The sequence below is a fragment of the Dasypus novemcinctus genome, chromosome 2, assembly GCF_030445035.2.
Source record: "Dasypus novemcinctus isolate mDasNov1 chromosome 2, mDasNov1.1.hap2, whole genome shotgun sequence".
NCBI lineage: Eukaryota > Metazoa > Chordata > Mammalia > Cingulata > Dasypodidae > Dasypus > Dasypus novemcinctus.
The window spans coordinates 152,386,705-152,409,724 of NC_080674.1; positions in this window are offsets into that span (position 1 = coordinate 152,386,705).

A 23,020-nucleotide genomic window follows, 5' to 3' on the forward strand; every position below is an offset into this window, starting at 1 on the left:
TACCCTGAGAACTCTTAAATCCAAATATTACGTAAGGCCAAACTTATGTAATATTGAGTTACATAAGTTTGACCTCTAAGTTTTCAACTCATTCAGTTCCAGTAAAGATAAAAAAATAAAATAATCCCCTAGTCAGAGGGCTACAGTCTCTGATGTTCAACCTCAGAATCATCTACTGGCCCTAATTAGAACAGAAAGAATTCTTTGACTTTTTATAGAGTGACACATTTCTCTTTTCCTCTCTGGATCTCTAGCCATCTTTATTTTTCCTCTCTCCAAAAAAAGAAATCTCATTATAATTCCTTTTCCCAACACTTCTCACCCCCCACTGGCATCAAATCTACCACTTCTGAAATGCTACTTTGTTACAGACATAAACGTTATCTGTATACTAAGAATCAAATGCTGAAAAATCATCTTTCATTTCTCCTCTTCCCAGTGGATAATTCAAACCCTTCCAAATGTGATCCAACCATTTCACAACAGGCCAAAGATTTAATGACAAAAAAAAAATCCGAATTCAGTAAAATGTTCTAAAATCCTTGAATTCTATATTGAAAATGATTATGCCCTAAAAGGGCTCAGATTAATTTATTACAAAAATATTTGGCTACTGCCCATGTTCAAACTGCACTGGTGTGGAAGGGGACAAAAGATAAATGAACCTCAAATCATTCTTTGAAGACCTTATAATCAAGAAGAGAAAGTAAGGTTTACACACAAACTATACTTCAAGGGTGAAAGTGTTAAGGGTCAAACCAAGTGTTTTAGTTTCCCATTTGCTAAAACAAATATCATTCAACAGGTTGGCTTAAACAATTGGAACCTAGTGGCTCATGACTTTGAGGCTAGGAGAAGTCCAAAATTGAGGTGTCAGCATTGTGCTGCTTTCTCCCTGAAGACTGTGGCATGCTGGGACTGGCTGCTGCTGATTCTTGGTCCTTGGCTTTTCTGTCAAAGGGTAATGCACATGGTGGCATCTCTCCCGTCTCTTCTGGGTTCTCTTCCAGCTTCTGGCTGCTTCCCCTGGCTTCTCTTTCCATGTTCAATTTCCTTTGCTTACAAGGAATAGAGCTATCTTGAAATAAGGTCCACCCTCATTCAGTTTGGGCACACCTTAACTAATAACATCTTCAAAGGTCTTATTTACAGATGTAGAAGACAGCATTCAATCCCCAATACCTACTATTCTGTATTTTTTCACTATCAGGGCACACACTTAAAAAGTCAAATTTCTGATTGCTTAATGAAAAGTTTCAAAATAACATTAAATCAACTCAGTATTTATATAAATAACAGAAGAAAAGAATATGTCAGTGTGTGGAAACACAATTACAGATCTAGCACTATTCCTTGTCAACCCTTCAGTTCTTGTTGCTGATTGACCAGAATTCATTTCTGCTTTGCCCATCATTTTATATACTCAGAGGCAAAGTCCTCTGAGGTTTCCATGAAGAGGTCTTCTTTCTTTTGTGCCTTGACTTTGTTAGATACTCTTTTTCCTTTTTCACAGCAAATTGTGCCAAACCATACCCTGTGTCACATGGGGCACTTAGTTCAACATTCCATTAATACATATCTCTTTAACATCATGCATCCTCAATTGTAAGGAAATATATCACATTTACACATTTACATGAGTTAGAGCTCTTTTGTTGATAATGCACAGGGTGGCCCACTATGCTAGTTTTCTCTCCACGGAGGGATTTCCTAGAAGGCAGGACTTTCAGTGCTATAATGGAAAAGTCTCTCACAATAGATAGGAAATCCATCCCAAATTGGCTCCAGTTAAAAGGAAAATCATTAGTTCATATAACAGAGAAATCAAGTAGCTTCTGGCATGTCTGGATCCAGAGGCTCAAGTAATGTTCCCATAATACAGTCTCTTTCCATCTCTTGGTTCGGTTTTCCTTATCCCCTTGCTCTTTGGTGACTTTAATCTCAAATTCCATGTGGTAACACATCAGCTCCAGGTGTGAATCCTTTCAGATTCAAGTGTAGCAAAAACTAAAAAGCTTCTCTCTTCCCAACAATTTGAACAAGAGCCTAGCGTTTATTGACCTGAACTCAGTCATGGACCCATTCCTGACTAATCCGTGAGCCAAAGAGAAAGACATGCTGATTGCCATAGGCCAAGGTCACTTGCTTACTGCCTACTAATAGATCTACGTTTGGGGTCAGGCCAACTCAAACCATGGGGCCTGAGAGGGAAGACACTAGAGGTTCTGCAGAGAAAATCCAAGAAATGAAAAATAAAACAGGATTTTGGGAAGCCAAAGACTACATAGCAAACTTTGATGATATTCCTGTGAAATGTTTTATTCCACTGGTGTATAGAGCATATCCGTTGAAAGCCATTGGCTTAAGAGAGTTTTGTAGTCAGGAGAGAGAATATGGGTTGGGAGAGTCAGCTGACTTAAAATCCAGTTAACACAGCTGGGCAGTAAGTGTGGATCATGTCAATAATTCACTAACAGTGACGCTAATGATCTTAGGTAGATTTCTCAAGACATTTTATGGTCCTTACTATGCTTTATAGTAGAATTTTCTCATTTCTGTTTTGCTCATTCTTGTTCCCAGGCAAAAAGACATTTTGTTTCACTAAGCTACAGAATTGACGAAGGCAGAAGTTGCATGGATGTCAGGAGAGGCTTGGATTTGATTAGTTCTGGACCAATATCTGCCTTGGATGTTGTTCAAATTGCTTCATCTGTTTTTAACTGAAGTTACAAGAATAGAAGTTTGCCTCTGTCGTGAAGTTGTAAAATTTATTTCATCCTGGTCTTAAAGGAAGGTAACTGAGACCAGAAATTTAGGAGCCTTTAATAAGAATAAAGTCTGGATTGAAAATAAGAGAAATGATTTCCAGTCATACTCTCCAGCTGATTTCATGAATTCTCTTGGGAGTTAATTGATTCCATTAGAAAAGTAAAAACAGTATCATAAAACTGTACCTTATCTAAATCATAGGCAGAAAAAAAAAAGAAATAATATCAAAATGTTTTGTCTTCCCTGGAATGAAACAGCAACCAAGTCCCAGAGTTCCACAGGTGACCTGTTCATCCTGAGTTTTCTTGGGAATAAATAGTATTTCATATATCCAAGTGTTGTTGTTTTATGTTTTATTTTTTGCTTTTGTTTTCACATTAACGTTCTCATTCGGCCTCAGAGCAAACAGCTAGGGTTGGCAGATAATGTGTTCCACTTTGTAGATGAAGAAACTGGTGTGTTTCTTCTGGTAAAATAACTAGGTCAGGGTTACACAACTAGTTCATGGAGTTAGGATCACCGTAACTAAAGGTTTTGCTAAAACCACCCAATGCTGTCTCTGGTAAGTTGGGTAAACTGGTAGTTCTTCTTCTTTAGAACTGGATCTTGGTGTGCTTACATATGGAAGAATTAATTTATTAATGCAATTATTGACTACCAACTCTGTTCCGAGGGCTGTGCTGGGTAATGGAGAGACAGATGAATAAGGCATACTCTTGCCTCCACTGAGCTCTGAGCCTAATATGATTTCCTTTCTTTATTTGTTACCAGAAAAACTTAAATACGTTTTCTGGACTTTGCATCTTTTTTTTTCTTTGCTTTGAATACTTCTATTATAATTATTTTAAATTTAGGCAGCAGTCACAATAATAATGGTAACTCTTCACTGTGTTCCTATAACCATGGTAGGCACAAATTTAATCCAGCTTTCAACCTAGATGTACAGAACAAATAAGGCTTTTTTTAGTTTGTCTATAACTTATTTGGTTTTCCATCCAAGGCCTATTGCTTTAAGAGGAAAAAAAAAAAACAATTTTTGTTCCAATTCCATTTAGAGCTTAGATCAATTCATCTAATAATTTTAACAGTCCCTTAGGTAGTTTTTAGACAACATCCTGGCAACAAGACAAATCTTCCTAAATAATCCTATTTTTTATGTCAGAAGTTGAATATCACTCCTTATTTCTCTTTGTATTTTTTATGAAACAAATTCTAATACCTCCCACCCCCACCACTAGTAACTCCCTACCTGGATGTTCTAGTCCAACCTAGGGAGAAGGTCTTACACTCTGAAAAGACTAAAACAAAAAAAGTATTAATAATTTTAAAACTATTGCCCCTGCAAAACAAACATGGTTCCTCATAATTTGCACAGAAGTGTTATGAGAGAGGTGGTATTTACGGATGAATTAGTTGAGATTGGGAGAGGATAAACATCAGATATAAGGTTGCAGAGTTTATTTATTTTGCCATGTGCTTAACTATTTTGCCATACCTTTATAATTTTGAGTATGACCCTATGGGCATGGCAGGGAAAGTTATGCCTTTTGGGGGACATTCCCCCTAGACTGAAGGGCTGCGTTCAGGTTACTGTGCAGGGTGTGTCTCAGGTATGTTTGTATCTCCAATATCTAACATGGTACCTGGAACATAGTAGATGCCCAGTAAATGTTGTGGACTTCAGCTGAACTAAACACTTGCAATTGATATGAGATATTTTTTGTTTCTTTTCTCAATGTCCAGTTCTCTCAAATCTCCTACACATCTGGCCCCAGAGTCACCAATTGTCTGAACTGGAAAGTCCTTAGAAATCATTTAGTCCCAATCTGTTATTTTACCAATGGGAACACTGGAGGACAGGGACACAGAGCTGATGATGGCCAAACCAGGGTTAGCCCAGGCTCCCTCTCCAGGGCTACCTTCTTCCCCCAACCCTGCACTGCACGAGGTCCTTATTTTCTAAGTTCACAACTTTTACTACACACTTATTATTTTTGTATGTTCATGTGTGAATGATATACATCAATAAAAATTTATTTAAACAATTAAACTCCTAACTTCATTTTCATTTCTAATTTGCAAATATTTACTGAGTGCCTACTATGTACCAGGTACTTGATATATACACTTAAAAATACACATGGTCCCTGACCTTTGGCATGCTATGATCTAGGGGAAAGATTGTCAAGAATAGTTATGGATGAGGTAAGCTATGGAAAGCAGAAGCCAGGAAGCTATAGGAGTGTCCATAGGGCTCATTCACCTTGTTTGGTAGTTCCAGGTACGTCTCTCAGCAAAGGAGCTTTAATCTCAGAGCTGAGTGGGGTTTCATGAGTCAAAGCGGGAGGGAAAATGAGATGCAGGAATGTGTGAAGAGTTAGATACCAGAGAAGGAGGACTACTTTTGAAGAGAGAAGACTATTGTGGCTACAGCTTAGAAAGCAAGTATGATAAAAGCAAAACGGGGATCCCAAAGGTCTGATTTTGGATGTCTTATAAGCCATGGTAAAGATTTGGAGCTTTTTCCTAAGGATAGATCATTAAGTAGATAACAGGATGCTACTGTACTGCATACAAGCAGAGGTTGTGACAGGTGACTTTATCCAAGAGTAAAGAGAAATTGCTCAGATGGACAACATATAAATTCGACAACCAACAAGCCATTTTTGTGACATTTTCTCCAGCAATCTTTAGAATTTAAAAGTAGAAATGATAAAAGTTTCGTGAATAGACAGCAAGATCTAGTGCTGAAAGGTAGGTAGGAGGAATTAAGTAATTAGTCAGTGTGTGAGGGCCCAGTGCCTTCTAAGTGACCATGAATATTCAGGTAAACGTGTCTGGCTGAAAGATTATCAAAACAGCAGGCACCCAGTGGACAAAATGTACTCAAGTAAATCTGTAATTAACAGACAATGTGGTATTGACTGATGCTCTGTTAGGTCTAATCCTGGGTGTACAGATGGCAGCCAACATCCAAGCAAAAGATTAAATATTCAGTAACCATCTGGATAGGCCTAGCCTTCACACCAGATGCCTGGCTAGGTGGAAACATCTGGAATATTGACTGGACTTCTCCTTTTCTGTGAAAGTTCACAGCACTGCAGATACAGCCTTAGGTTACAATTACCCACTGATTATGGTAGGAGCTCAGAGAAAGGTATGTTTACATAATTTTTAAGGATTCCAAAGCTTCATTGCCCAAGAACCTAGTTTTTTCTTCTTTTGTCATAAAAGACTTGATCCGAGAGTGTTGTACTAGAATGCAAATACCTCTTTAGGTCGGTTGTATCTTCAAGTAAGTAACTAAGGACTATGGTTCAAGGCAGAGTTGGCTTTGCTTGGTTCCTTCCTCTTAGATGCCGTAAGAGTACATCCCCATCTGGTCTTCTCCAGTTTGAAAATAGAATTAGGACTAAAAATTTGAGAGTTATCACTAAATCCTTATTAAGAATACTGCTGGAGACACTGAAAACCAACTTGGAGAGCTATGAAGAGGTTAGAACACACAGGAACCTCAGAATCCCATAGCTGGAACTGCCTGCATGTGCTGACTACAACTACAGGGCTGTTCAGCTCTGCTTTGTGAAGCCAAGCAAGAAATCAAATCAGAACTAACAAAGAATTTCAAAGAATCCTTTACCAGTTAAACTACATCACTCCTTTTCAGCTTGTTGAATACTGGACTGTGGTTTAACTTAAAGCATGGCATTCTCATAAAAATATTTGGTGATGACTCTGTTTATTGTATTGGCTTTGGTTTTAAGAGACTGATTCAAATCATGGCTCCACCACTTTCTAATGTTGGAGCTTTGTAAGTCTAAATTTCCTCACCTGTAAAATAGGGATAAAAAAGTATGAATCTCAAGGAGTTTTTGTGAGGATTAGAAGTCACAATTAGCACCGTATCTGGCATACAATTTAACACTCAAGGAAACTTAACTGCTAAATTTTAAATGAAAGGAATATTATGTTGAATCCTTTTGAAAAGGAAATATCACCTCTAAGTTATTGTTTTTATGATTTTTTATTAAGCGTTCTAAATATATACCTACAATTTAAGATTGCTCTTGAGTTCTTCTGTGATTTATTTTTTGCCTTGTGATCTATAAAGTAGTCTACAGTACAGATATCTTCCTATTACTTTTAAGAAGGCCTTTCAAAGAGATGGTCAAATATTTGTTAAATTATCTGATAAATTAAATCCAACCAAAATGAGCTTTAAGAGCTATTCTTATAGTTGTAATCCCTTATAATTTAATTTCTGAGGAAACTGGTTCCTAACTAGAACTCTATGTGTAATCTTTCAGGCCTGGCACAGGTGGTTATAAAGGCTTTACTGGGAAAGCTGCCCTTCCACGCCAGTATCTGAAGGCAATTGGCAGCTGAGGACTCAGACTTCCCTAGCTGTCTACATGCTTGGGCAGAGCTGCCTTCCTGGCCCAGGTGTCTCCATTTTGGAGGTTTCCCCAGCAAAGGCTGGAAGCTGAGGGCTTCCTCAGGTCCCTTTGCTGACACCTTGCTATGGGGAAGAGATAGAAGGAGGCCTTGAAGACACATTCACCTGACTTAGTACTTAGCATGTGTGCAGACCTAGCCTTTCCCCTTTTCCTACCCTTGGACCCTAGGTCCATACAATGGATTGCTTAGCAGTGAGCAATCCCCACCTCTCTGCTTATCCATCAGTGCTCCTTGCTCAGGGGCACTGTTCCATGGGGAAGATGGAAAAGCGGGGGAGTTGGCACTTTCTCAGGTTTACCTTCTTGGTTTAAACAATCATAGAAAGTGATTAAAGGTTTCACTATTACTTTCATTTTGGCTTGTTGTCCTACTCCAACACCTGGCAGTTCAGTTCAGCTCAGCTCTTAACATTTTCCTAATTAGAAAGTAATGTGAGATCATTGTAAAAACTTTGGGGAAAATGAAGAAAGCACAAATAATAAAATACGCATAATTGTCCCACCCAGAGCAATTAACATTGAAGTGTATTTCCTTTCAGGCTCTTTTTTTGTGTGTGTATATGTGTATGAATGTGTGCATGTGTGTGTACATGTGTGCCCATGTGATTACTAATATTTAACAAAATTGGGCTCACTACATATTGTTTACATCCCTTAATTAAGAATAATTTCCTGTATTCTTTATTATGTTAAGTAAACTTGCTTTTTAAAGGCTGTTTAAGATTTCATCCAATGGTAGGCCTTTATTTAAGCATTGCAACTCATTCATGAATAGGAATTGGGCAGCATTTTGGGATTTCCAATGTCCCTGGCCAAAGACTTCTACTTTACTATTCAAGGAGAAAACATAGAGGATTTGTTAAAAGATCATTCTCTAAGTGATAATATTTATGTCAGAGAGGTTCCTACAGGATTCCAAACATGAGCAATTTAATTAAGTCTGTTAACCACCTTAATGCTACTGAGGTGAAGGAATTAGTGATTTTCTTCTATATCTTGGACATTTGAAAAAAAGTTGCAAACTTTGCAGTTTGGACTTTCAAAGAGAAAATTGTCACATTGGGGTGCTTTCATTTATAAGAATTCTAAAGTGAACTAAGGTGGAAGAGATTTAGAGTGTTTCATGAAGAAGAAATACCCTTCATGTATCCAGATGGTTGGGAAGATCAAGACTCCCTCTGTCTAACTGAACTAGAAGGGGAGGCTCCCATGGAGGGGAACATGAATTCACACACCCATGACATGGGTGTGGGCATGCTATTGGGTGTGATGTGCATGGGAGGTCTTTTTAAGGCCCCTTTTCACCACATTAAGTAACCCCAGCTATTTGCTGTCCTGACTGGTTGCCTTTCTACCTTCACCTGTTAGCTTTCAGGGAAACAATAGGGAGGACATTCTGTTTGAAGTTATTCAGGACTTCTTTTGAGCCCAGGAGTTTCAAACGGGACCTTGTGACTAGGTTCTAGGTGGGCTTTTTGGCTGTAATGATTATGACTTTGTTCTCAAGTAGCTGCCTTCCCTTGGTTTCCAGGCATGTCTCGTGGTTATGTTCTGATGAGGGGAAGTTCCAGCTCTTATGGCTTTATTCCTACCTGCTGCCTTCCCTCATCCCCTATACTAACCTGCCTCAATTGTACAATATTACGATTAGCTTTTTACCGCTCTGCCACTCTCATTACATTGTGAACAATCCCTGAAAAAGCATAGAGAGAAAATCAATTTTACATCACACAGCACCAGGCATTAAAATGTGCGTTAAAATATAACCATTGAATCATAGAAATTGAGATGTCTATTGTCAGTGGCAAGTGCACTTTGATAAGTGAAGCATGACCAGACTGAATTGTACATTTTCAGAATTGTAGGTATAATTTAGAATTTGGATGGTATGCAGTTCTAATATTGTACTACTTGGCTGGAGCTATGTAGTCTACTTAAAATAGTTTCTTTCTAGTTTTTTTTTTAGAGAAATACATTCTAGTAAAATACTTAGCTTTCATTAGATGTGAAAAAAAAAATTTAAATCTTCTCTGATATAATAAAAAGTAAAATTTGCTAAACATTTACTCTGTGCTAGATATTGTTCCAAGCACATTAGATGTACTAACTCATTGAATGTTCCTCAAACAACTTGGATATAGGTACTATTTTTATCCCCAATTTGGACTTTCAGTTTCAACTCTAACATGCAAAAAGCTTTTGTTATCACATGCCTGTCCTTTCAATAAGAAAAAGCTGAAACATCTAAAAATTAATAACTTTTCTTGGATCCATCAGAGAACTGAGGTTGAATGGCAAATTACCACCCTGAAATATGGAGAGACAAGAATACACAGAGTTATAGCCATGATCTGCTTACCTTGAACAGAAGCTTCTAGCCATAAACGGGCAGGAATACTTCACGGTAATTAGGTGAAATTCTAGAGGCTGAGTGCAGAGAAGCATGAAAGGGAGAATCTCCTTGGGGAGGGCACAATATTAGAGGGACCCCAAAATTTCATGGGCTCTACCTCCAGGAATCCCACAAGGTTCTCACTGTGAAGAAGCAGGAAAGACCACCTCCTGGTTCTGGTAGGGGGAAAGGAAGAGTAATCACTAAGAAACACTCTTAGAGCCTTCTCCATACAGAAGACCTTCTTTCCAGAAAAAAGACATTGTCAGCATTAATCTTACTTGGGGGAAGGTCATTCCTCCCACTCCAGTCTTGTCTAGTCTTCCTGACTTACCTAAGGTGTGGTGGTGGGAGCTATGTTGCAGTCAGGGAAGGGAGTAAAAGGCAGAGGGACAAAAACTATACCTCTGGAGAAACACTCGAAGGTCACAGCCCAGAAGACTGTGATTTAATCATTAGATTATGGAATGGTTTCCCTCCTCATATCACTACCAAACAGGGCTCCAATAAAATAGCAATGGCTTACAGCTTAAAGAGCTATAAGATATAGACTCTTCCTGAGGAGGAGAACTTAGGGAAGCCCAAAGTCAAGAGGAGAGACTAGAGGAATTTGAAGCTTCTGGCTCCTATAGCTACTGCAAACACTAAACACAGTCCTTCTGCACAGAGTCACACAAACCCTACACTAAACACCTATTCACCTCAGTTCCAAGTACCCAATACAACATGTCCCACTTTCAACAAAATTTTTAACACATGTAAGGCAAGAAAAAAACCAGAATCTGAAAAGACAAAGCAATAATCAGAATCAGACTCAGATATGACACAGAGATTAGAATTATCAGATAGGAAACTTAAAATAACTATGATTAGGACCCAAATGGAAAAAGCATATAGCGTACAAGAAAATACAGGTAATGTAAGCAAAATTGGAAACTCTAAAATAGAATCAAAAGAAAATGCTAGATAAAAAACAAAACAAAACACAAAACACTAACAGAAATAAAAATTCCTTTGATGGGCTTACTCATCAGTAGATTGGATTCAGCTGATGAAACAAAATCAGTGAACTTTTAAAAAGGTCAATAGAAACTTCCTGTAATTGGAATACCAGAAGGAAATGAAAGACCAAGAAAAGCAGAAGAAATACTTCAAGTAATAATGGCTGAGAAGTTTCAAAATTAGACACCAAACCACAGATTAAGGAAACTCAAAGAAAATCAAGCAGGACAAATATAAAACAAATAAACAAACCCACACATAGGTATATCATATTCAAACTGCAGAAAACCAAAGATAAAGAGAAAATCTTGAAAGAAGCCAGAGGAATAAAGCCCAATTTATCTACAGAGGAACAAGAATAAGAATTACATCAAATTTCTCATCAGAAACCATGCAAACAATGAAGAGCATGGAGTGAAATATTTAAAGTGCTGAAATTTTAAATATACATTGGATTCTATATCCAGTGAAATTATCCTTCAAAACTGGAAGAGCAAAAATTAAACTTAAAAAAAGAAGAACTGTTCCCAATTTGTAGGTAAAGAAATGAGGCCAAGATAGGGCACAAGATCAGAAAAATAGGAGGAGGCAGAGGCAGCACACAAACCTTAGCCCATCTAACTCCGAAGCCCATGCTTTTTACACAATACTGCTGTGAATAAGATCCTCACAAAGTTTCTCATCCTAATTAAGTCTTTTATTAAGGAAGCATGAATGCCTCCCAAGGAAATTATGACAAGGGCTTTTCTTTTTTGTGAGAGCAAAGTTTTTTTATTTGTTCATTTCTTGCATTTGAAGTATTCTTTGATGACATCTTTGGTCTGAGATTCTTTGACAAGGGCTTTTTTAAGAAGGAAAATTTTAAGCTGTAAGTATGAAGAATTAAGTTTATAAATGACTATTCTTGATCATTCAAGCTAAAGAAATTTTGGCCTAAAGTCTTCTAAAAATTAAGGCAAAGTTTTGGCTAAATTTATTAAGAGAATTGCCTGAAACTTTATTTTCTTCACCAATATCTGAGAACACAGAGAAGGCTAATGAAAACCTGCCAACTCCTTGGTTGAACCACTATTGATTATAGCCAATGAACTGAACAGGCAAATCTGGATTATGCTATTTAACTATCAGCTCTGGTACATATAAAGCTGTCCAGAATGTTATAGAAATGGTGTTGGTGAGAGGAAATACATCAAGCTTTTCTCTCCCCACCTCTAGCCCTCACAGCTCCTCATGGCAACAGACGGAGGTGACAGGCTCTTATTCCTTTCCTGAGCTGAAGAGATTCAAATATAAATACCTCTGATGCAATTACAATAAAATGATTTGCTTTGTAAATAGCCTTTTGGCTATGTCCATGTAATGTTGAGTGGTTTTTCTTTCAACATATCTGACTGATTTTATTTAACAAAGACAGTGATAAATAATCTGGGGCATAATTTAATACAACCAGAGTCATCTATGAGGAACCACTGGAATAAATTCAGTAACTGTTGGTGAACCCCATTTATTTGCAAGATGTTCTCTTTAAGGCAACAGAAAATATCAAGGCGGGAAAAAAAGAGCTTGAAATATCGTGGAGTCATGCACATACACATATACACAATAATAAAAGGTAGCAGAATGCACTGAGAAAGGGAAGTCAGAAAAACTGCAAATAATGGAACCAGCCAGAATTTTTGGTACTTCAAGGGACTTCTAAAACCCCATTTCACCACCGGCTGATGATTGTCCATTTTTGGTTGGGCTGGATTTCAAGGCTGCCTTAATGACCTGCCCTGGGCCTTTACTTCTACGGTCAGATGAGTTGCATCTTATAGACATGATCTCTGCCTCTCTAAATGTACACTCAGAATTACATCAGAGTCAAAATTCTGTTAAATAGAATCTGTATTTCCAAGTTGGGTTTATGGGGAAAACACGGCTGAAACTACACTTATCATCTTCTTCCACTGACGAAGATGTCTGCTTAAAACTCAGTTACTCATCATGCAAATGCACTTTGGTCACTTTCATCACTTTCAGTATCACTGAAGGATTTTAAAAACCTCCAGCATGCATTCAAATTCTGGGTTTGAATTGTGAGTGCAAAATGGACTATTTTGAAAGAATGTGATTTGCCCAGAAATGCATTGTTACTTTGAAGTTCTTTCTCTGTGAACTTCTATTAGGGTTCCTGAAAAAGCCTGTACCTTAATGCAAAATGGAAATGAGGGATAATGGACCACTGCTCAGTCCCTTTTATCTTTGTACTTCTTTTGGACTTAACTTTACACATGATAGGCTGATGGATTTTTCCAGAAGAACAGGGCTGCTCCTAGAGTTTTAAACAGTGGTTCCATAGAAAATCTTGACCTCAGAGTTTCCCACATCATCCACAGTTAATCCTGAGGCACATGATAGATAGTTAATCCTGAAGGATTCAAGATCTGCCTGGTTCATTTCAGAGACCATAGAGTGAAGTAAAACAACAGAAAGGAAGCTTTCAACTCAGTGGAGACTAGTTTCCTAGCAACAAAGGCCACAGGAAGTTGAGACCCATTAAGATGGAGGCAGAGACACAATGTTATTATTGCTCTGAGGCATTGAAGTATCTCTATAGACCACTGAACTTCCAATTCGTCTGTTTTACAAATTAATCATTGCTCTGTGACTGACTTTATTTTTTAAAAAAACAAGAAAGAAATAATAATTTTTGTCAGAAAGCAGCACTGCAGGTTGAATCACAGTCTTCATCTGGATTGCAGCTTTTAAAAAATATCTATGTGTATTTAAGTATCTGATAATGGTAAACCTCTTTTTGAGTGAATTTAAAAGCTTCTTTGCTCTAAAAATGAAACTTTTTAGCATGTCTAATTTTCTCATGAATGGCAAATTAGCAAATAAAATATTCGGGTGTTTAATTTCTAATCTTCATAATAATAAATGCTATCAAAACAAAATCATCTATTTTTATTCTTAGTGGAAAGTAATTTTATATAAATTTTAGAGAAAATCTAATGCTTTGCATCTAGAAGGCCAATATTTACCTTCCAGTTTTTATGGAACTGAGCATAATAATTAGCTATTCTCCGCCAGCTCTGAGTTTTTTTCTCCATGTAAATTAAGACAAAGATTTGTAAACTCTTATTATTCATGCTCAGCATGAAAATATGTGGGCTCTAGAACTTTTAAGTTAGGTCAGTTCAAGCTATATTGGGAAAAGAAAAAGATGGAGGAATAGCAGGTAGATAAAGGAGAAGAGGAAGAAGAGATGGAAATAATCTGTAAGCACCATGCTAATCACTTTTTTTTTAAACTTTTTTTATTTTTAAAGAAACTTTAGATTACATAAATGTTACACAAAAACCATCTGGGATTCCCATATGCCCCCCCCCACACACACACACACACATTTTCCCACATTAACAGCATACTTCATTAGTGTGGTACATTTGTTACAATTGATGAACCCATATTGAAGCAGCTACTAAACATGGACTAGAGTTTATAGTCTACACTTTGCCCCACACAGTGTTATAGGTTATGACAAAATGTATAATGGCCTGTATCTGTCATTGCAATGTCATACAGGACAATTCCAATGTCCCCAAAATGCCCACATGTTAGAACTATTCTTCCCTCTCCCTCCCCTCAAAACCTCTGGTGGCCACTGCCTTTATATCAATGATAAAAGTTCTTCCATTGCTAGAATAATAATAAATCTATAATAGAATAACAATGAATCTACTTTAGTCCATTGGTTTTTCCCCAATCTTGAGGATTTGGGGATGGTGATGCCACTCTGTTTCTAATTAAGAGGGGGCTTAGATGCCCTGGGGCAGATGGTTGGAACTATCTTGCTTGCAGTTGCAGACACTCTCTGTTCCTTGGGATGGATGTTGTCTGTCATCATGTCCTTTTTAGTTGTCCTGGGTAAGTCCAACAAACTGGAGAGTAGGTGTTGCAACTCTGCTAAAATTCAGGGCTCAACTGGCATATGAACTGACTAAATATTTAAGTCTCTGGGAAATATATTTAATAAGTATAGTGCTAATTTTAGGTTCAAAGGAAATAGTCAGAAGAGTCATGTGTAGGTAAACTATAAATGAGTCTAACTCTGTTACCCTGGGGAACATATATTCCAAAGTAAGGCTCACTGACAGGTTGTTGAATTCCTTAGCTTTTCTGCCCTGCTTATAATGTCTAGATGTCTCTAAAGCCCTCAGGTGCCCTGATGTTTGAGGCACTGTTTACTGTGACAGTCAATGGAATCCTGCTGAGAACATGTATAAACATAACCTCTGGAATGACCTCCAGACTCACTTTGACATCTGTTAGCCATAAAAACTCACCTGTATTTAACATTTTCCCCTTTTGCTCAAGGTTTTTTCCAGATGCATCACTAGTTGGTGCTTGGTAATAATCCCTCAGTACCAGGGAGGCTCATCCCTGGGAGTCATATCCCACACAAGTGGCGGGGGCAGGGGGGATGGTAGTGCATTTATATGCTGAGTTTGGCTTAGAGAGAGGCCATAAAACATATGTATTTTTTGCACAGAAGAATTTGGGGTTACATACTGGTAGAACAGAGTTGCTACTTTGATGAGTCCATCAGCTCCTCTTCATAGGCAAAAAAAAAAAAAAAACCCTAGACCTCAGTAGAATATGTTTTGAATGCTGGTATCCTCAGTCAAGGGATGTTTGTCTTAGTTCACTCATTGCCTCCCCACAGCACCTACTATGGTACAAAATTGCCGAGAAATTCTTAATAGTAATCTCTCTCCATATTTCACTTGATTTAAGATGTATCATTTGTAACATATACCATTATTTTGTGTATATCCAGGAAAGTAAAAATGCAGTCAAATAAGCTATGACACAATGTCTAGCTATGACATTAGATTATATAAGATACACTCCTATTTCAGATATGGTAAGATGTGAAAAGGCGTGCTTTAAAATTGATGGATTCAATGATGAGATTACTTTTTAAGCAGTGAAGGAAAAGGCAATTCAAAGCAAGCAAAGCATTTAAGAGACATTGTTTCATTTTCCTCATTTAATTGACAATCCTTCCCATGCTTTGACTATAAAAATGACATTTTGGGGGTAACTATTTAAAAGAGAGCTAAAGAAAGAGATAAAATAGTTTGTGAGACTGAAGAAAGTATGAAAAAAATGAATTTGGTCTAGATAGTTGATTCATTTAAAAAAGCTCATTCCAACAATTCTTCAGGATAAGAACAATGGAATTACTTTTTCTAAGCTCTTCATAATATCCTAATAATACACAAATAATTGGAGCTAGAAAATCCCTGAAATGCATCTCTAGAAAGCTAACCATTAGTTGTTCATTTAATACCTTATGGGAATCTATATATACTTGAAGAGCAAAACCATCTAAGTTATTTTGAGAATAGATATTATAAAAGCCTTTTTTAGAATTAATTTTGAAAGCTGAAACAATGCTGTATGCATTTAAAAATTCCATTAAACACAATCATAAAATAATAGGATTCGTTGTGACTATGTCTTTACAATATGATTAGTTTCTATGGCCTAAAAACATAATTATTTTTCTTTTCAGAATCTGGAGTTAGAACTGTTGAAACAGCAGAGAGAAAGGAATACATGTTAGATCCAAATACTTCTCCTTGAAGGTCCACTACATCCATCACAGTTCACGGGTAGATTTTGGTCCAAGGGGATACTGTTGAGGAATGGGACTCCCTTGTAAGGGTGAAGGGACCCAAGATGGAGGCAGTGCAGAAAGAAGGTCACTCACAACTCTGGCCAATCTACTGCCCACAGCAACATGACCTGGTTGAATCAAGGCCTTGGTAAAAGTCATCCTGGACACAACTTGAATTTTTACAATTTGAGTTTTTTTTTTAAATTAACAAAACAATTCACTTTCCTTAGGACAAATTAAAATTACATGTAGATAAAAATAATAATAAACAAAGAAAACTGTTTTCCATAATTGCATTCCCTAGAAGTCATCTCTGCTAACAAAGTGGGTGGGCAGCCTTTGCTTTTAAAAATGAAACCTCCACTTCTACCAGTATGGCATATTGCTGGTGGAGAAAAATGCCTACCAGCCAAGGTTCTTGGTTTCAAGCAACAGAAGCTGACCTTGGCTAATTAAGAAGAAAAGGCATTTATTAAAAGAATATTGGATAGTTCACAGAGTCATTGAATAGGTTAGATTATGAGACTGTAGAAAAGCTTCCAAAAACAACTCCCCAAACCCTGAAATAGAGCTGGTCTAATAAGGAAACTGCTACCAAAGCTCTTGAGCCATAGATCCTACAGTCTTTGTGCCTGGCATTGACTTAGTGTGCCTGTTTCTCCTAGTAGTAACAATACTAATTCTGGCTATACACTGCAACCCCTTGTGACAAAAAAAAAATGAACTCCATTCCAGGAAAATGGTATGTAGGCATTGCTCAGCTCTCTTAGAAAAAAATCTTGAAGAAAGGGCAAAAACCTACCCAAGGGAGCTGCTTTGGGTATCTACAAAACAGGTGGTTCCAGAGTATCATCCAAGAAGGAGTAGGGCAAAGAAACAGAGTCCAAGGGAAAACTGGAACACAGTCAACTGCAAGGATATAGAATAAGAGGAAACGTGTCAAAAAGGAAACTTACCACACACAAAGAAACAACAAAATAAAACCCAAGAGTAGAAAGAGAAGCTAACCAACTGAATAAGCCCATCAAAGTAAACAGATGCCCAGAGATCAACAAAAAAATTACAAACCATACCAAGAAATAGGAAGACATGGCCAGGGTCTCTACTGAACAAACCAAAAAACAGGTGGAGATGCAGAATGTGGAACAACTAATCAAGGATGTCCAAATAAATATCATGAATCAACTTAATGAAGTGAAGGAAGAGATAAAGTATATTAAGAAGACATTGGGGGAACATACTGAAAAAATTATAAACATACATAAAAATATAACAGATCTTATGGTGATGAATGGCACAATGCAAGAAATAAAAAATACCTTGGAAGCACATGAATGCAGATTTGAATAGGTGGAGGAAAGAATCAGTGGTCCTGAATACCATACAGTTGAAATCAGACAGATAGTAGAAGAGATAGATAAAAAGACAGAAAAAATCAAGCAGGGACTTAAGGATTTGAACGACAATATGCAACACAAAAACATATGCATTATAGGCATCCCAAATGGAGAATAAAAGGGAAAAGGGGCAGAAGGAATGTTAGGAAATAATGGCTGAAAATTTCCCTTCTCTTTTGAGGGACATGGATGTTCATGTCCAGGAAACACAGCACATACAAAACAGTACAAATCTCAACTGGCCTATATACTTATCAAATTGTCCAATGCTCAAAACAAAGAGAGAACACTGAAAGCAGCAAGGGAGAAGAGATCCATCATATACAAGGGAAGCTCAATAAGATTAAGTGCGATTTCTCATCTGAAACCATGAAGGTAAGAAGGCAGTGGTATGACATAGTTGAGATACTAAAAGAAAAAGAACTGTCAGCCAAGTATTCTGTATCCAGAAAAGCTGGCATTCAAAAATGAGGGGAGTTAAAAATATTCACAGATAAACAGAAATCAAGAGAGTTTGTCAACAAGAAACCTGCCCTTCAAGAAATACTAAAGGGAGTTCTGCAGATTGAAAGGAAACAATGGGAGAGAGAGGATTGGAGGAGAGTATAGGAAGGAAGATTATTGGTAAGAATAACGGAAATGATAAAAACAGAAATAAAAATAATATATGACATGTATAAACCTGAAGAAAATATGGCTAATGTAAGTAATGCCTTGGGGGTAATAACATCGAATGCTAATGGATTAATCTCTTTATTCGAGAGACACAGGTTGTCAGAATGGTTAAGAAAATATGACTCATCTATATGCTGTCTACAAGAAACTCACCTTAGATCCAGGGACACAAGAAGGATGAAAGTGAATGGTTGGAAAATGGTAATTGTTTACATGCAAACAATTACCAAAAAAGGACAGGAGGAACTATACAAATATTGGACAAAATAGACTAAAAAAAAGAAAAACTATTTTAAGAGACAAAGAAGAACACTGTCTATTAATGAAAGGGGTTATCTATCAAGAAGAAAGAACCATAAACATTCATGCACCTCACCAGGGCTCCTCAAAATACATTAGGCAACCATTGGAAAAACTAAGTGGAGAAATAAATGCATCTACAATTATAATGGGGAACTTTAACACAACATTATCATCATTACACAGAACATCTTGGCAGAGGATCAATAAAGAGACAGTACCTTGAATAATATGTTAAAGGATCTAGAACTAATAGACATACAACAGAACATTATGCCCAAATACAGCAGGATATACATTCTTCTCGAGGGCACATGGATCGCTTTTCAGGGTAGACTACATGCTAGGCCACAGAACAACTCTCAAAGAATTCAGAAAGATTGAAATTATACAAAATAATTTCTCTGACCAAAATGGAATGAAGCTGGAAATCAGTAAGGGGCAGAGAACCAGATTAGGCAGATAAGAAAGTTAAACAACACATTCTTAGACAATCAGTGGGCAAGGAGGAAATTGTAAAAGAAATCAGTAACTGTTTTGAAATAAATGAAAATGACAACACATCATATCAGAACCTATAAGATACAGCAAAAGCAGGGCTGAAAGGAAATTTATAGCTATAAATGTCTATATTAAAAAAGAAGGAAGATCAAGATCAAAGATCTAACTGCACACCTGGAAGAATTAGAAAAAGAAGAACAAACTAATCCCAAAGCAAGTAGAAAGAAGGAAATAATAAAGATTAGAGCAGAACAAAATGAAATTGAAAATAAGAAAGCACAGGAAAAATTAACAAAACCAAAAGTTGGTTCTTTGAGATTAATAAAATTGACAGACCCTTAGCTAGACTAAAAAAGAAAAAGAGAAAGAAGAGGCAAATAGATCAAATAAGAAAAGATGAAGGGGATATCACCCTGATCCCACAGAAATAAAGAGAATCATAAGAGGATACTCTGAAAAATTGTATGCCAACAAGGTGGATAACATACATGAACTGGACAAATTTCTAAAAACACACAAGTTGCCTACATTGATGAAGGAAGAAATTGATGAACTCAACAGACCAATCACAAGTAATGAGATTGGATCAATCATCAAAAACCTCCCAACTAAGAAGAGCCCAGGCCCAGATAGCTACACAGGTGAATTCTATCAAATATTCCAGAAAGAACTAACACCAATCCTGCTTAAACTCTTCTGAAAAACGGAAGTGTAGGGAACATTGCCTTACTTATTCTATGATGCCAAGATCATCCTAATACCAAAGCCAAATAAAGGCACCACAAGAAAAAAAACTACTGACCAATCTCTCTGATGAAACTGGATGCTAAAATCTTCAACAAAATACTTGCTTATCACATTCAACAACACATCAAACGAGTTATACACCATGATCAAATGCATTTCATCCTGGCATGCAAGGATTGTTCAACATAAGAAAAATAATCAGGGAAGCAGACTTGGCCCAGTGGTCAGGGCATCCGTCTACCACATAGGAGGTCCATGGTTCAAACCCTGGGCCTCCTTAACCCATGTGGAGCTGGCCCATGAGCAGTGCTGATGCGCGCAAGGAGTGCCCTGCCACACAGGTGTCCCCCATGTAGGGGAGTCCCATGCACAAGGAGTGGGCCCTGTAAGGAGAGCTGCCCAGCACAAAAGAAAGTGCAGCCTGCACAGGAATGGCGCTGCACACACGGAGAGCTGACACAACAAGATGAAGCAACAAAAAAGAAACACAGATTCCCGTGCCACTGACAACAACAGAAGTGGACAAAGAACATGCAGCAAATAGACACAGAGAACAGACAACTGGGGCGGGGCGGGGAGAAGGGGAGAGAAATAAATTAAATAAATAAATCTTAAAAAAAAAAAAGACTCTATGACATTGCAATGATGGGTACAGGCCATTATAGGTTTTGTCATAACTTATAAAACTATGCAGGGCAGAGTGTAAACTATAATGTAAACTATAGTCCACAGTTAGTAGCAATGCTTCAATAAGGGTTCATCAATTATAACAAATGTACCATACTAATGAAAGATGTCAATTAATGTGGGAAAGTGTGGGAGACAGAGGAGTAGGGCATTTGGGAATCCCCTATCTTTTTTATATAACATTTATGTAATTTAAAGCTTCTTTAAAAATTTTTAAAAAGAATCCTTTAAAAAGACTCTATTCCAAATATTGCACTGTTGTATATACTATATGCTTTGATTTTCCAACATTTAATTGTTACATTTTTCCACATCTAATTTTATATCCTATTGCATTACATATATTTCTATTTTAGTTATTTTAAATCCTTTTTTCAATAAGAAACTGCCATGGAATAAACAAATAAATATGTAATTTGATTCAGCTCAAAACTCTTTCTCAAACATGTCTTGAAAATTTGTACATCTTAACAATGTGCAGAAGCTTCCAGAGAACCTGAGACAGAACATTATAGAAAACCTGGTCATTCTCAATATGCCAAGGGGGTTATGTGTTTATCAAATTATTATTTTTATCTTTCCAGTTGGAAAGGTAATGGCAATAATTGCCAATTATAGAACACATTATATGCCAGACACAGTGCTAAGTGCTTTATGGAGATTATCTTGTATAATTTTTACAAAAATCCTAGGAGAGAGGTACTATTATTATCCCTACTCTATAGATGAAGAAGCCAAGGACAGAAAGGTAAGATAATTTGTCCACAGTTACAGAGCTATTAAGTGACAGAGCAGTGTTTAACTAATTTCAGTAACTTAAAAACACAGCGAAAACATCACGATGGGATGGCCAAGATGAGAAGGAGGAAGAGTCAGGGTCTGTGGCCTTTCTGCATGTCTGAGAAACTTTTTCCAGCTGCACTGGAACTTTGCACAGAGTTACTGAGATAGAATCTGTCACGCACAGATACCTTGGTTGCTCTATGTGGTCATAATACTGCTTCAGGAAGTAAACTGATATACTTTGATGCTTCAAAGGGCATATGAAAGGAAATCCCAATCATACCCAGAAAACAGCATGACTAGCACTGCCCCAGACATAAAGAGGATGACCCAACAACACCATGACTCTCCATTTGTGGGTGAAGGGCTGCAAAGACCAAGCCTGAGTTTTGGCATCTCTGTAATGTCTCTCTGACAGTGCCAAGCTTCAGCCTCTCACATGGCTAAACATTTCTAATAATTTTTTCTGGTTCCACACCTTTAGCATTTTAGGAGTCTGAACTGTAGAAATGAAAAGAATTTCAAGATCATTAAGCCCAGACTCTTTAAGATTAACTTAAATATTATTTTTAGAGTACTCACCTAGAAGAATAGTTATAAAGTCTAAATAAAATCCACACAAAAAAACATCATTTTTTAAAAATGTATTACAGAAATTGTGAGCTTACAAAACAGTCATGCATACCATACAGGATTCCCATATATCACCTACCACCACCTTATATTGTTATGACACATTTGTTACAAATGATAAAGGAACATTGTCATAATACGACTGCTATCTATAGTCCATAGCTTATATTTGGTATATTTTTCCTACAGACAATCCAATTATTATCATATATTAGTATTATATATTTGTTATAGTTCATGAGAGAATATTCTCATATTTGTACTGTTAACCCAGTCCATCATCCACCATAGGGTACATGTTGCTAAATGGTACTCTGCCTTGTAAAATCCATCCAAGGTGTATACACAGTGGCCCTCTGTTTCATCATAGAGGTGTACAGTCATAAACTCAGTCCACTTTAGAACATTTTCATTACTCCAAGAGGAAAGATCCCATACCCCTATATATACCTTCCATTGTTGACCCTTAGCATTGATATAGATCTTTCTTTGCCATTGTTGCAGAAATATTACAATATTACTGTTAACTATAGTCTATAAGTAACACCAGTTGTATTTTTCCTATGCATCACCATATTCTTAACACTTGTAATAAAGGAACATTCTTTTATTAACCACAGTCCTCAACCTCCACCAAAATCACTATGTTGTACAGTCTCTAGATTATCCTCTTTCTTTTAATTGACATTAACCTCCCTAGACTAACCCTTTCAGCCACAATCACATTCATAAATCAACAGTGTTAGTTATACTCACTATAATTTGTTACCATCAACTCTAACTCTTTTTCCACATTTACAATCCCCCTTATTAAACATTCTACATACTTTCAGCATCAGCTCCCCCTTCTCAACCTACATTCTATCTCCTAGTAGCCTATATTCTATAGTTTAACTCTCTAAAAGATGGAATTAACCCAAAGTGACCATCAGCAGATGAATGGATAAGCAAAATGTGGTATACACTTATGATGGAATACTATCCAGCTGTAAGAAGAATGAAGTAG